At 42.5% G+C, this 15,572-nt stretch overlaps 1 protein-coding gene and 1 long non-coding RNA gene across 7 annotated transcripts in view; one reads left to right on the top strand and one right to left on the bottom strand.

Moving 5' to 3' along the window:
* The window catches only part of BSN (bassoon presynaptic cytomatrix protein), a 510,614-nt gene that overhangs the window by 348,053 nt on the left and 146,989 nt on the right, over positions 1 to 15,572 (bottom strand). The window lies entirely within an intron of this gene.
* LOC122460949 overlaps positions 68 to 15,572 on the top strand; it is a 526,129-nt gene continuing 510,624 nt past the window's right edge. Inside the window, exon 1 of the long non-coding RNA XR_006282598.1 lies at positions 68 to 120. This is a non-coding gene — a long non-coding RNA (uncharacterized LOC122460949). The remainder of the gene's footprint in view (positions 121 to 15,572) is intronic.

The following is a 15,572-nucleotide window of genomic DNA, read 5'->3' as shown; positions in this document are numbered from 1 at the left end:
AGAGGAATGTCTCCAGGCTAATTCTTTAACTGAGCAGTCTGTACAACGGGTGAACATACCTAGCTAGCAAAGGAATTCCTGTGAGCAGGAAGTTTCAGTTTTCAACCTTCTAGGAAAAAGGTGTGTGTGTGGGGGGATTGGGAAGAACCCAATCCAGTTGAAGGGAAAAATTAGTGTCCAGCCTTAAAATTGGTAGCAGCTACAAATCTAAAAGCTAGTGTCTGTGTTTATGCAAATTACCTGGCTGACAGGAAGAAGAAAGACTTGCTAATAGCTGTTAGCACAGAAAGCACACCCAATCAGCCAGTGAATTCTGTTGAGTAAGAGAAATCAGGGTTTCCTTCAGGACAAGGGGAAAAAAAAAAGAACTTGATTTTTCAAAGGGAAGCTACAGGGTAATCCTAAAAGGCCCAAACCCCAAGGGTATTGAGCCAAAGGTGTGGCATAACAAACATGATTGTAGATGGACACTTGCAATGAATGTGTTGTTATTGCTAATGGTAATTTTTGTAACTAATGTGTTGCTATTACCAAGATCTGTAAAAATGTACAATGTGCCTAATCTTTTGAAAAAAACCTTGAACGAGTTAAAAGGAATATATGAGAACACACTTTATGTTAAAAGGCCTTGTTATACTAATGTTGCACAGTTAGTGCCTGTAAACAGTCTTGGAACTTTTCACAGGAGAAAAGACATTCCAGACCTAATGTGCTGTATGAAAAGGGAAACTGAGGCACACTACCATATTGCTTTCACAACTAAATGCTAAGATTCCTATACTATGGACAATATTATATCTACATTGTCTTGATATTAATTGGGTTTCAAACATTTGCCAGAGCTTGTATGGATAAAGTAGTTACGTTCTTTAGCTCTTGGCAAGATCACATGAAACATACAGGAAGCATGCTGCAAGAACAGATCCAATCCGCTATTGTTCTAACCAAGTCTTACCTTGAGTCTGTAAAGAAATTCAGCCATGTTATTGAACATGACTTTGATAAACCATTTCAGTTATATGCTGATATGGCTTCTAACCCAAAACTGTCTGTAGTAAGGCAGAACCAAGTATGGGGAGCTCTTGGGATGCAGTCTGTGATGTTTGTGTCATCCCTTCCTGCATCAATTTTGCATTGGGGGTGTGACATTATTTACCTGAACTGTGATCATATAGACCATTGTTGCAACCAAGATCCTGTAAAAGCGGCAAAGAGTCCTGTGGCATCTTACAGACTAACAGACATATTGGAGCATAAGCTTTCGTTGTGAATGCCCACATGTAGTGGAAATTTCCAGAGCCAGGTATAAATATGCAAGCAAGAATCAGGCTAGGGATAATGAGGTTAGTTCAATCAGGGAGGATGAGGCCCTCTTCTAGCAGTTGAGGTGTGAACATCGAAGGAGGAGAAACTGCTTTTGTAGCTGGCTAGCCATCCACAGTCTTTGTTTAATCCTGAGCTGATGGTGTCAAATTTGCAAATGAACTGAAGCTCAGCAGTTTCTCTTTGAAGTCTGGTCCTGACGTTTTTTTGCTGCAGAATGGCTACCTTTAAATCTGCTATCATGTGTCCAGGGAGGTTGAAGTGTTCTCCTACAGGTTTTTATATATTGCTATTCCTAACATCTGATTTGTGCCCATTTATCCTTTTACGTAGGGACTGTCCAGTTTGGCCAACGTACATAGCAGAGGGGCATTGCTGGCACATGATGGCGTATATTACATTAGTGGACATGCAGGTGAATGAACCGGTGATGGTGTAGCTGATCTAGTTAGGTCCTGTGATGGTGTTGGTGGTGTAGATATGTGTGTAGAGTTGGCATCGAGGTTTGTTGCATGGATTGGTTCCTGAGTTAGAGTTACTATGGTGCAGTGTGTAATTGCTGGGGAGAATATGATTCAGGTTGGCGGGCTGTCTGTGGGCGAGGACTGGCTTGCCTCCCAAGGCCTGTGAAAGTGAGGGATCTTTGTCCAGGATGGGTTGTAGATCACTGATGATGCGTTGGAGAGGTTTTAGCTGAGGACGGTATGTGATGGCCAGTGGAGTTCTGTTGGTTTCTTTCTTGGGCTTGTCTTGCAGCAGGAGGCTTCTGGGTACATGTCTGGCTCTGTTGATCTGTTTCCTTATTTCCTTGTGTGGCTACTGTAGTTTTGAGAATGCTTGGTGAAAAGCTTGTAGGTGTTGGTCTCTCTCTGAGGGGTTGGAGCAAATGCGGTTGTACCTCAGCGCTTGGCTGTAGACAATGGATCGTGTGGTGTGTCTGGGATGGAAGCTGGAGGCATGAAGGTAGGCATAGCAGTCAGTGGGTTTTGGTATAGGGTGGTGTTAACATGACAGTCACTTATTTGCACCGTGGTGTCTAGGAAGTGGACCTCCCGTGTAGATTGATCCAGGCTGAGGTGGATGGTGGGGTGGAAGCTATTGAAATCGTGGTGGAATTCTTCCAGGGTTTCCTTCCCTTGGGTCCAGATGATGAAGGTGTCATCAATGTAGTGTAGGTAGAGAAGGGGCATGAGTGGACGAAAGCTGAGGAAGCGTTGTTCCAGGTTAGCCATAAAAATGTTGGCATATTGTGGGGCTATGTCGGTGCCATAGTGGTGCCACTGATCTGGAGGTATATATTATCACCAAATTTGAAATAATTGTGCGAGGATAAAGTCACAGAGCTCAGCAACCAGTTGTGCTCTGACATCATCAGGGATACTGTTCCTGACAGCTTGTATTCCCTCTGTGTGTGGGATGTTTGTGTAGAGAGCCTCTACATCCATGGTAGCTACGATGGTGTTTTCTGGAAGATCACCAATGCATTGTAGTTTTCTCAGGAAATCAGTGGTGTCACTGAGATAGCTGGGAGTGCTGGTTGCGTAGGGTCTGAGTAGAGGGTCCACATATCCTGACAGTCCTTCAGTGAGAGTGACAATGCCCGAGATGATGGGGCGGCCAGGATTTCCGGGTTTGTGGATCTTGGATAGTAGATGGAATAACCCTGGTCGGGACTCTAAGGGTATGTTGATTTGTTCCTGTGTTAGTGTAGGGAGTGTCCTTAGTAGATGGTGCAGTTTCTTAGTGTATTCCTCAGTGGGATCTGAGGAAAGTGGCCTGTAGAATTTGGTATTGGAGAATTGTCTGGCAGCCTCCTTTTGGTAGTCAGACCTGTTCATGATGACAACAGCATGTCCTTTATCAGCCTCTTTGATTATAATGTCAGGGTTGTTTCTGAGGCTGTGGATGGCATTGCGTTCTGCATGACTTAGGTTATGAGGCAAGCGATGTTGTTTTTCCACAATTTCTGCCTGTGCATGTCGGCGGACGCATCCTATGTATAGGTCCAGACTGTCATTTCAACCCTCAGGAGGAGTCCATGTGGCACCAAAGATCCTGTAGTGGCACCAAATCTTGTACAAAGGAGGTCACGTAAGGTGTCCATGAAAAGGTTTGCCATTACTGTATGTAATTGATTCCATTTAACCAATTCTAACTCTCATCTGTATTTCTTTCTTTTATGAATAAATCTTTGAGTGGGGAAACCATAAGTTGAGGAAACCATAAGTTTGGTCACGCCAAATCTCAAAATGTCTCTATGCTTCAGTCACCCAGTTACCACCGTTGCCAGTGGCTCTTAGTGCTCCTCCACAGTCTCCCTTGGCCAGGGAAACATCCTTACTGCCTGGTGGCTGCCTCAGCTTGCAGGCTAGTGACACTTCCTCTCCAGTAGGGAGGCTACTAGCTCCTGTCTCTTTGCCAGTCAGCCCCCAACTGAGCTACGTCCACTCTGTCCTCCGCCCTCCAGGCCTGGCATTGGCTGCAGGGCTAGCTGGGGCCTGAAGGCTCTCTTTAACCTATGCCATGCTGGCAGGCAGTTTCTCCATTTCATCACAAGGTCCTTCTGTTTTTCATAGTCCTCTCTAGACTTACCTAAATTAAGTAAAAAGAAAAGGAGTACTTGTGGCACCTTAGAGACTAACAAATTTATAAGGTGCCACAAGTACTCCTTTTCTTTTTGCGAATACAGACTAACACGGCTGCTACTCTGAAACCTAAATTAAGTACTTTTGCCTCACCCATAAAGTTTGACATTTCAGTGTTCAACCACCTCTGCAGATCATGAATACAGATATTGAATAACCCCAGTTCTGGGGCAACCCCTTATGAACTTCCTTTCATATTGAGAACCAGCAGAGCTGAGAAAGGGATGGAGCAAAAGTGGGTTTTGGTCTTCCTGGAACTTCCCTGATTTTGTGGTCAGCTGGGGACTAGCCTTCCTGACACAGGTGTGCTATAAATTATATTTGGCTGTACAAGTTCCCAAGGGGCCATTCCACAGCTAGGGATCCCCAGATCACAAGAATGAACTGGCCATGCCTGCTCCCCAGCCATACCCCCAACCCCATACCCTATGCTGGAGCCAGGAGGGCTATGGGATAGACCTAGTAAAACCACCTTTGGATCATGGTGCTCAGTTTTGATACAATGCCTCCCTCAAGGATGTCAAGTTACTATATTCACAAGTTACTTCTTCAGTATTTCACTTAGGACTAAATTAACAGCAGCCTCAATTCTTCTCCAACAATCACACATGCTGATTGTTTCTCCAGACTGCCCTATATGAGCAGTTTAACCAGTTTAGATTTGGGTAGTTCAAGTTGTGACAGGTTGAGTCACAGAAACCCCCTTGGGACTTCCACCTGATGTGCTGAGACTACCTCTAAGCCCATCTTCCCTGGCAGCTTGGGACTTCACTGCCCTGCCTGGTTGTGCCAGACACATTAGCCTGCTACAAACATAGACCTGAACCCCCAAAAGCTGCAGGCTTAACTGAAAACAGCTTTAGAAGTGCTCTGTCTCCAACACCCAGATACCCAGTTCCCAATGGGATCCAAACCCCAAATAGATCCGTTTTACTCTGTATAAAACTTATACAGGGTAAACTCATAAATTGTTCGCCCTCTATAATACTGATAGAGAGATATGCACAGCTGTTTGCTCCCCCAGGTATTAATTCTTGCTCTGGGTTAATTAATAAGTAAAAAGAGATTTTATTAAATAAAAAGTAGGATTTAAGTGGTTCCAAGTAATAACAGACAAAATGAAGTAAGTTACTAAGCAAAATATAATAAAACATTCAAGTCTAAGCCCAATACAGTAAGGAACTAAATGCAGGTAAATCTCACTCTCAAAGATAAGGAGTACTTGTGGAACCTTAGAGACTAACAAATTTATTAGAGCATAAGCTTTCGTGAGCTACAGCTCACTTCATCAGATGAGCTGTAGCTCACGAAAGCTTATGCTCTAATAAATTTGTTAGTCTCTAAGGTGCCACAAGTACTCCTTTTCTTTTTGCGAATACAGACTAACACGGCTGCTACTCTGAAACTCTCAAAGATGTTCCAATAAGCTTCTTTTACAGATTAGAGTTCCTCCTAGTCTGGGTCCAGCAATCACTCACACCCTGTAGTTACTGTCCTTTGTTCCAGTTTCTTTCAGGCAGCTCTTTGGGGTGGAGAAGCTATCCTTTGTGCCAGCTGAAAACAAAATGGAGGGATTTCCCAGGGCCTTATATAGGCTTTCTCTTGTGGGTGGAAACCTCTTGTGTTCTCCTATGCAGAATCACAATTACAAGATGGAGTTTTGGAGTCACATGGGCGAGTCACATGTCCATGCATGACTCAGTTCTTTACAGACCAACGTCATTGTTTTCATGTTAGTTTGAACATTCCCAGAAAAGCTCATATATGGATTGGAGTCTCTCAAGGCCCATTGTTAGCTAAGTACTCCCAATTATTTCACACTGTGTTGACCAAATTTGCCTTATGTGCTTCCTACAGCAAATGCTTTAAATACAAGCATAGAGCCAACTCTCATAATTTCAGATATAAAAATTATACATGCATATGAATAGGATGAATACATTCAGTAGAACACATTTGCAAAAATATATTACATGGCATATCTAGCATAAAACATATTCCAGTTATGTCATTTTAAACTCATAAGCATATTTCTATAAAGCATTATGGGGGGTAACATCACACAAGTTATTACTATTTAGCAGATTTCATGATCTCTTTGCTCTGTCTCAACGTTGTGCCGTTGCTATTGGTATTCTGATCTGTAGGCCAAAGTTCCTGTAATTGCATTCTCATAACTTGGGATTTCTCCTCATTACTCTACTTCATGGCAATTTCTGTTGTGTTACTGACATGTTGAGTAGATGTCATTGTCTTGAATGCTCCTCAGCACATCAGCTTCCCCCAGCTCACAGCTGAAATAGTCCCTAAAAACTTGTCAGCTTTCTGGGACCCCTTTGATTAAAGGCAGAGTGCATCCCTTTTGAGCAGGCTCTCTCCCCAAAGAGTCTCCCAGTACCTAATACATTTAAATCTCTCCTCTTTACATTATCTTCTCATCCAGACTTTGAAACCCTATCCTTTGAAACTGTTACCCAGAAATCAGAGGCACCTTTACTGCTGAATTACTCCTGCAGAAGAGGAATCCTTGAATCCCCTTGTGCAAGGGGCATCAAGCTACAGAAAAAACAGCTACTAACCTGTTCAGTAACTGTTGTTCTTTGAGTGATTGCACATATCCATGCTACTTTTGGTGTCTGCATCCAGTGCACCACCATCAGAAACTTTTTCCCTGTTGGGTGGCTTGAGTGCCCTCCGCTGCCACATGCCACTGCATGCAGGCATATAGGGCAGAGCCGTCTCCAGCCCCCCTCCATTAGTTCTTGCTAGATCTCCAGTGTAGAGGTGTAGGAGGGTGAGCTGTGGAATGGACATTTGCAACACATCTGGAAGGACAACAGTTACCAAACAGGTTAGGTTTCAGAGTAGCAGCCGTGTTAGTCTGTATTCACAAAAAGAAAAGGAGTACTTGTGGCACCTTAGAGACTAACAAATTTATTTGAGCATAAGCTTTCGTGAGCTACAGCTCACTTCATTGGATGCATTCGGTGGAAAATACAGTGGGGAGATTTATATACACACACAGAGAACATGAAACAATGGGTTTTATCATACACACTCTAAGGAGAAAGAAAAGGAGTACCCGTGGCACCTTAGAGACTAACAAATTTATTAGAGCATAAGCTTTCGTGAGCTACAGCTCACTCTTATGCTCTAATAAATTTGTTAGTCTCTAAGGTGCCACGGGTACTCCTTTTCTTTTTGCGAATACAGACTAACACGGCTGCTACTCTGAAACTCTAAGGAGAGTGATCACTTAAGATGAGCCATCACCAACGGGGGGGGGGAGGAGGAAAACCTTTCATGGTGACAAGCAAGGTGGGCCATTTCCAGCAGTTAACAAGAATGTCTGAGGAACAGTGGGGGGTGGGGTGGGGGGGGAGAAATAACATGGGGAAATAGTTTTACTTTGTGTAATGACTCATCCACTCCCAGTTTGCAAACTGGATACAATTAACTTAGGCTTGAATAGAGACTGGGTGATGTTCGCCAGGTTATAGCACACATGTACACAAGAGACTATCCAAGAAGAAATTATCTGAGTGGACAGTGATTCTCCTTTTATTCTATCTGCCACTGCTATGAATAGTTGGGAGGACTTACGGAAATGCCTTGTTCTGTCAAGGTAGAACAGGGTTCTGCCAAAGCTCTTCCGACATCCAGGGTATGAAAATGTTCCTCTTCCCTGCTTGAACGTGGCTTTGGGCAGAATGCAAGCAAGTACAGTGAGTAAAGTGGTTGACATGGGAAGACAACACCACTTAAACCTTGGATGAATTTGTCCTTAAAGAAGATCATTTAGGAAGGCTCTGACATTCAGGCACACAGCTCCTACTCTTCTGGCCAAGATTATGGCAACGAAAATGCCACCTTCACTGATAGATGTAGCAGAGAACAAGCAGCCAAAGGTTCAAACAGGGAACTCATAAGTCTTGACAATACTAAGTTTAGATCCCACAGTGGAATGGAGTTTTGCACTTAAGGATGCAAGTTGACTAGGCCTTTCACATGTCATTATGGACATTTCTCTATGGACATGTCTTTAGAGAAAACAGACAGATTATTCACTTTAGGGTGGAAAGCTTAAATAGCTGCCAGATGTACTTTGATAGCACTAACCCTGTTTCAGGTACAATAAACTAGTAAGCATTGAACTGAAGAATGGGAGGGTGATACGTGGTAATGGTAGGACCAGATGGGAAAATGTCTCTACTTAGGAGAAGGGCTTTCTACTATTTAGCAGGATCTCTTGAACCTCTTTCAAGTAAGACCACTCTCTAACATATAACCATGAAGCATCTATGCAGTTAAATGAAGAGATTGCAGGCTCAGATGGAGTAGGCACCCGTGATCTTGGATGAGTTGGTCCAAGACTAGTTGAAGTGAGATTAGAGGTTTCACTGACAGTGGCAGGAGAATGGAGAACAAGTGCTGAGGGGCCCATGCTGAGACTATGAGTATGACTCTGGCCTGGTCCTGTTTCATCTTCAGTAATATCCTATAGATGAGTGGGATAAGTGGTAAAGCATAGAGGAGCCTGCCGGACCATGGTAATAAGGTTATGTCTGTCAGCGAACCTGGGCTGTGATCTTACAGGGAACAGAACTGCTGACACTTTCTGTTGATACTTGTCACAAACAGATCTATGTAGGCAAACCCCCACGAATGGTAGATGTATCTGGTGACATCTGAATGAAGAGACCACATGTGATGACTTGTAAATGATCTGCTCAGGTTGTCCAATAGATTGTTTTGGACCTATGGGAGGTAAGACTCTTCTACATCTATCAAGCTGACAATGCAGAGCTCCCAAAACAGAGTTGCCTCTTGACAGAGTGAATAAGTGTGCTCCTCCCTGCTTACTGAGGCAGAACATTGCTGCTGTGTTGTTTGTGAGGACTAACTGACTGTTTCCCAAGAGGTGCCATTTCAGATTCTGATGCGGAGGGCAACTTTAACTATGATTCCAGGGGCTACTTAGGCACCTGAAAACTCCAGGTTTTTTTGCAGATAACAATTTAGAAATTGACTGACAGGAGCACTGTGTCTAATTCCTATATAAAGAAAGAAAATTAAATAAATATTAGACCCAGTCAGCTCTAATACTAACATGTTCTGACATCTTGTGACAAGTCACTTAAGGGACATTGGTTAAGTTTAAAATTGTAACATATATTCTTTCTTTGTTACTAACTCTTGAATACAACGATTGAAACAATTGTAGAAAAATCTAGATGACTTTCTATCACTTTTTTGCAGTTCACCAAGCTTTGAATAGATCATTTAACTTTTGGAAACATCCTAGTAGGGCCAGGCCCCCTTAATTTATACTGCACCTGCCTGGGGCTCTAAGGGGTGTTACCCAACTATAAATAATAGACTAGATCGAAACTGATTTTAAACAGGAGTGAAACTGACACTTTCAGGTCACATTTTGAAGCTTTCTCCACAGCCACGAGGGCTAGAAACTTCATTTTTCTTTAAGAATTAAGGCTGAAATCATCACATATCCACTTGACTCCAGGAGCTGGGGGTGTAAGGAAAACAATAATTATCCTGAGACTGATGACAGAATCACAAGAGTTGGCAATACTGCTTTCACTTCTGTTTAAAGGGTAGTTACTTGTCAGTAGGCTCTTAAACACAACACTACAGTGACACTACAGTTTCAGTTTTCACAGGAGAATATTTAAAAGCAAAAACCAAGAAAATTCTACATTTTAAAGCTGAGAAAAAAAAATTGAGACTTCTGAGCAATATCAGGGCCACTGCAGGCAGGAAAGGAAAATAAACAGGCACAGAAGCTCTAGGCAGCTCTTCCTCTTGAAAGAAAGTTGGAGGGTAAAATCTTCTAGTCCTTAATCAAGTAAAACTTCTCTTGATATTCCCACTCCATTCATAGATATAGATTCATAGATACTAAGGTCAGAAGGGACCATTCTGATCATCTAGTCCGACCTCCTGCACAGCGCAGGCCACAGAATCTCACCCACCCACTCCTATGAAAAACCTCACCCATGTCTGAGCTATTGAAGTCCTTAAATCATGGTTCAAAGACTTCAAGGAGCAGAGAAGCCTCCCTCAAGTCAACCATGCCCCATGCTACAGAGGAAGGCGAAAAACCTCCAGGGCCTCTCCAATCTGCCCTGGAGGAAAATTCCTTCCCGACCCCAAATATGGCAATCAGCTAAACCCTGAGCATATGGGCAAGATTCACCAGCCAGATACCCAGGAAAGAATTTTCTATAGTAACTCAGATCCCATCCATCTAATATCCCATCTCAGGGGATTTGGCCTATTTACCCTGAATATTTAAAGATCAATTACTTACCAAAATCTTAAAATCTTAGAATCTTAAAGCCAGATAGATCTTTTGCCCCCACTTCTTCCCTTGGAAGGCTATTCCAAAACTTCACTCCTCTGATGGTTAAAAACCTTCGTCTGATTTCAAGTCTAAACTTCCTGGTGGCCAGTTTATACCCATTTGTTCTTGTGTCCACATTGGTGCTGAGCTGAAATAATTCCTCTCCTCTCCTATATTTATCCCTCTGATATATTTATAGAGAGCAATCATATCTCCCCTCAACCTTCTTTTAGTTAGGCTAAACAAGCCAAGCTCCTTAAGTCTCCTTTCATAAGAGACGTTTTCCATTCCTCGGATCATCCTAGTAGCCCTTCTCTGTACCTGCTCCAGTTTGAATTCATCCTTTTTAAACATGGGAGACCAGAACTGCACACAGTATTCTAGGTGAGGTCTCACCAGTGCCTTGTATAATGGTACTAAAACCTCCTTATCCCTACTGGAAATGCCTCTCCTGATGCATCCCAAAACCGCATTAGCTTTTTTCACAGCCATATCACATTGGCAGCTCATAGTCATCCTATGATCAACCAATACTCCAAGGTCCTTCTCCTCTTCCGTTACTTCTAATTGATGCGTCCCCAACTTATAGCTAAAATTCTTGTTATTAATCCCTAAGTGCATAACCTTACACTTCTCACTATTAAATTTCATCCTATTACTATTACTCCAGTTTACAAGGTAATCCAGATCCTCCTGTATAATATCCCGATCCTTCTCCGAATTGGCAATACCTCCCAGCTTTGTATCATCTGCAAACTTTATTAGCACACTCCCACTTTTTGTGCCAAGGTCAGTAATAAAAAGATAAAATAAGATTGGTCCCAAAACCGATCCCTGAGGAACTCCACTGGTAACCTCCCTCCAACCTGACAGTTCGCCTTTCAGTAGGACCCGTTGCAGTCTCCCCTTTAACCAATTCCTTATCCACCTTTTGATGTTCATATTGATCCCCATCTTCTCCAATTTAACTAATAATTCCCCATGTGGCACGGTATCAAATGCCTTACTGAAATCAAGTAAATTAGATCCACTGCATTTCCTTTATCTAAAAAATCTGTTACTTTTTCAAAAAAGGATATTAACATGTGCTCACTAACTATACACTTTATACTTAAATATCTGAGCCATCTTATCCAGAGCTACACATCTTATACACATTGGATCAGGGACCACATTTTCTGGAATATTCTGAACAGTGTTGAGCACACAGATGGTGCCTGATAAATAACACAAATCATGATAAAAAGAAGTACTTGTGGCACCTTAGAGACTAACAAATTTATGTGAGCATAAGCTTTCATGAGCTACAGCTCACTTCATTTCCACTGAATGCATCCAATGAAGTGAGCTGTAGCTCATGAAAGCTTATGCTCAAATAAATTTGTTAGTCTCTAAGGTGCCACAAGTACTCCTTTTCTTTTTGTGAATACAGACTAACACGGCTGCTACTCTGAAACAAATCATGATGATAATCGTCGACTTTCTGGACTCTGGATGCAATTTCTGTTCTTTGTTTTGGAATTGGCCTGGATACAGCTGAAACCTTAAGAATTTGAGGCATACAAACATTGATATTCATTCATTCCTCTTCTCAAACTCAGAACAAAAAATGACAAAACAATGTTTTTCAGTTAAAATCTAAAATGGCACAGCAGCCATTGCTCTACAACCCAGCCTGGGGCAGAACTTGTCACCAAATATTGAGAAAGTGGAGTCTTCATTCCTCTGAGGAAGTGTGTGGTTTTGGGAAGAACATAGGTAAATGAATCGATTGGTTTAGGTGAAATTCTGAAACTACTTTAGGAATGAATTTTGGGTGTAGATGCAAAGAAACCTTATCCTTATGAAATATTATGTAAGAAGGATCTACCATAATTGCTCCAAGCTTGCCAACCCTTCTAGCTGAGGAGATGGTTACAAGGAAAGTGACCTTCGTTGAAAAGAAAGACCTGGAGCAAGAAGCTAAAGGTTCAAAGGTGGGCCTTGTGAGTACTGAGAGAACAAGGTTTAAGTCCCACTGTGTAGTAGGCTTCTGAATAGGTGGGAAGGTTCTGATGAGGCCTTTCCAGTCGATATGCAAAGACCAAGTAGCCCTGAGAAACTGGATGGTATGCACTGATTGCCACCAAATGGACTCGCAAGGAGCTAATGGACAAGCCTGATGTCTTCAAAAAGAGGATATATGCAAGGTGAGAGGGATAGCTGCAGTTTCTGAGAGAATGCTTCTTTGATGTGCCCAGGAAGAAAAGCACTTCTATTTAACTAAGTAACATCTTCTAGTAGAGTCCTTTCTACTATTAGAAAGGATGTCTACATCAAAGTAGGAATCCTTCATATTGAGAGCCATAAACCACATGCCCTTTTCTAAAGACAGAATTATAGATGTCAACATGCTCATGCGAAATCTGAGTTTGTGAATGAAGAGGTTGAGATACTGGAGGTCCAGGAAGTAAGTCAAGTAAAACCCTCTCTCTTGGCATTGAGGAAGGATGTATTCTATTGCTTCTTGCTATAATAAGGAGTTTACCTCTTGTTTGAGAATACTCTTGTGAGAGTGGGCCCCACAAGGGGGTGGGGAGGTTTTTTTTTTGGAGGAGGCAGGGACACAATTCTATCATATAACCAAAGTGGATGATGATCAGCACCCACTTGTCTGTTGTTATTGCACTCCAGGTGTTGAAAAAGAATGCTAGAAGATCCCAAATGGCATGTAGGGATCAGGAGATGTGGGCTTAGTGTTTCACAGCTCTCGAGCGCCCACCAAAATAATGTCAAGCTGGGGCCTGAGATTGAGATGTAGAGCCTGTTAGAGAGGGTGTGGGGAAGCAGGACTTTTGAACCCTCTTTCTCTTGCATGATGGTTCACAGGGCTGTCATAAAAATAAAGGGAAGGGTAATCACCTTTAAAATGCCTCCTGGACAGAGGAAAAAACCTTTCACCTGCAAAGGGTTAAGAAGCTAGGATAACTTCGCTGGCACCTGACCACAATGACCAATGAGGAGACAAGATACTTTCAAAGCTGGAGGGAGGGAGAAACAAAGGGTCTGTCTGTGTGATGCTTTTGCTGGGGACAGAACAGGAATGGAGTCTTAGAACTTAGTAAGTAATCTAGCTAGATATGCGTTAGATTATGATTTCTTTAAATGGCTGAGAAAATTAAGCTGTGCTGAATAGAATGGATATTCCTGTCTTTGTGTCTTTTTGTAACTTAAGATTTTGCCTAGAGGGATTCTCTATGTTTTGAATCTAATTACCCTGCAAGGTATTTACCATCCTGATTTTACAGAATGCATCTGATGAAGTGAGCTGTAGCTCACGAAAGCTTATGCTCAAATAAATTAGTTAGTCTCTAAGGTGCCACAAGTACTCCTTTTCGATTTTACAGAGTTGATTCTTTTTACCTTTTCTTATATTAAAATACTTCTTGTAAGAAATTGAATGTTTTTTTCATTGTTCTTAAGATCCCAGGGTTTGGATCTGTGGTCACTTATGCAAATTGGTGAGGATTTTTATCAAGCCTTCCCCAGGCAGGGGGGTGCAAGGTTTTGGTGATGATTTTGGGGGAAAAGACGTTACAAACAACTCTTTCTCAAAAAATAAACCCGGACGTTTGGTGGTGGCAGTGGAAGTCCAAGGGCAAAAGGTAAAATAGTTTGTACCTTGGGGAAGTTTTAACCTAAGCTGGTAAAAGTAAGCTTAGGAGGTTTTCATGCAGGACCCCACATCTGTACCGTAGAGTTCAGAGTGGGGCAGGAAACTTGACATGGTGGCAGAGCGGTGGGATGAACTTGAAATCATTTTTAGATCAATTTGAGATTTTTTTGAACCAGAAACACAAATTTTAAAAGGGAATTTTTTTTTATTTGGGCTGCTGGAAAGCAGGTTTCCAACGGGAAGTAGTTGGAGTCTCTCTCTCTGCTTTGGGGCCAGAGCAGAGACAAAAGGGAATTGTCTTTTGTAAGCTGGAGTTTTCTCTACCTAAAGGCAGGATAATTCGTCCTGCAGGGAAAGTCACAAGTCTTCACATACCTAAAGTTTTTGTTTTTTTTCCTAAGAGCAACTAGAGGGGTTTTCTGCCTATTTGCCTGGAGCCAAAGGTGTTAGGTTTTTTTTTAAGGATTTCTCTGTAGGTTGACAATCACTATCAGAGAATATAGCTATCATATTCAGCACAGCAAAATTTTACAAGCTAAGATTTTTGTTTGTTTGTTTTGGTTTTCTGTCTAACTCTCGGGTGTAAAGTTAGTTAAAAACAGAGAGGTTAGGATGACAGACTCCACGGTTCAACAGAAGCTGGAATTAGCCAGATTTGAGGCTGAGGAAAAACAAAAGGAACATAAAAAGAAAAGGAGTACCCATGGCACCTTAGAGACTAACAAATTTATTAGAGCATAAGCTTTCGTGAGCTGTAGCTCACAAATAAATTTGTTAGTCTCTAAGGTGCCACGGGTACTCCTTTTTTTTTTGCGAATACAGACTAACACGGCTGCTACTCTGAAACCTGTCAAAAGGAACATGAAAGACAGACAGAACTCATGCGGATGGGAATGGAGGCAAGGGCCAAAGAACTGGAGGAGAAGGAAAAAGAGAGGAAGCATGCACTGGAGATGGAGAAGGCAAAGGCTCAGCAGAATATATCAACAAACACTAGCAATCCTTCTCCACGTTCCACTTCCCATCCCAGAAAGCTCCCCACCTACAAGGCAGGCGATGATACCGAGGCCTTCTTAGAAAACTTTGAAAGAGCCTGCCTTGGGTACAGCATCTCTACAGACCAATACATGGTAGAGCTGAGGCCGCAGCTCAGTGGACCCTTAGCTGACGTGGCGGCTGAAATGCCTAAGGAACAAATGAACCAGTATGAACTGTTTAAAACCAAGGCGAGAATCAGAATGTGGCTAACCCCCAAGCATTCCTGTCAGCGGTTCAGAGCCATAAGGTGGAAACCAGACGTGTCATTTACCCGACATGCCTACCACATTGTGAAACATTGGGATGCCTGGATATCAGGACCAATTGTTAAATCTCCAGCAGATTTGCCCTTCCTAATGCAAATGGAACAGTTCTTAGAGGGTGTTCCTGAGGAAATAGAAAGCTACATCCTGGATGGGAAGCCCAAAACTGTAGTTGAGGTGGGGGAGATTGGAGCCAAATGGGTGGAGGTGGCAGAGAAGAAAAAAACTGGTCGCAGTTGGAGCGGACACCAGAAGGACAACCTCAGACCACACCCTACTACCGG

Source organism: Dermochelys coriacea, chromosome 7 (genome assembly GCF_009764565.3).
Source record: "Dermochelys coriacea isolate rDerCor1 chromosome 7, rDerCor1.pri.v4, whole genome shotgun sequence".
Taxonomy (NCBI): Eukaryota; Metazoa; Chordata; order Testudines; family Dermochelyidae; genus Dermochelys; species Dermochelys coriacea.
The sequence above is the reverse complement of the archived record's forward strand: the minus strand, read 5'-3'. Positions and strand labels throughout refer to the sequence as shown.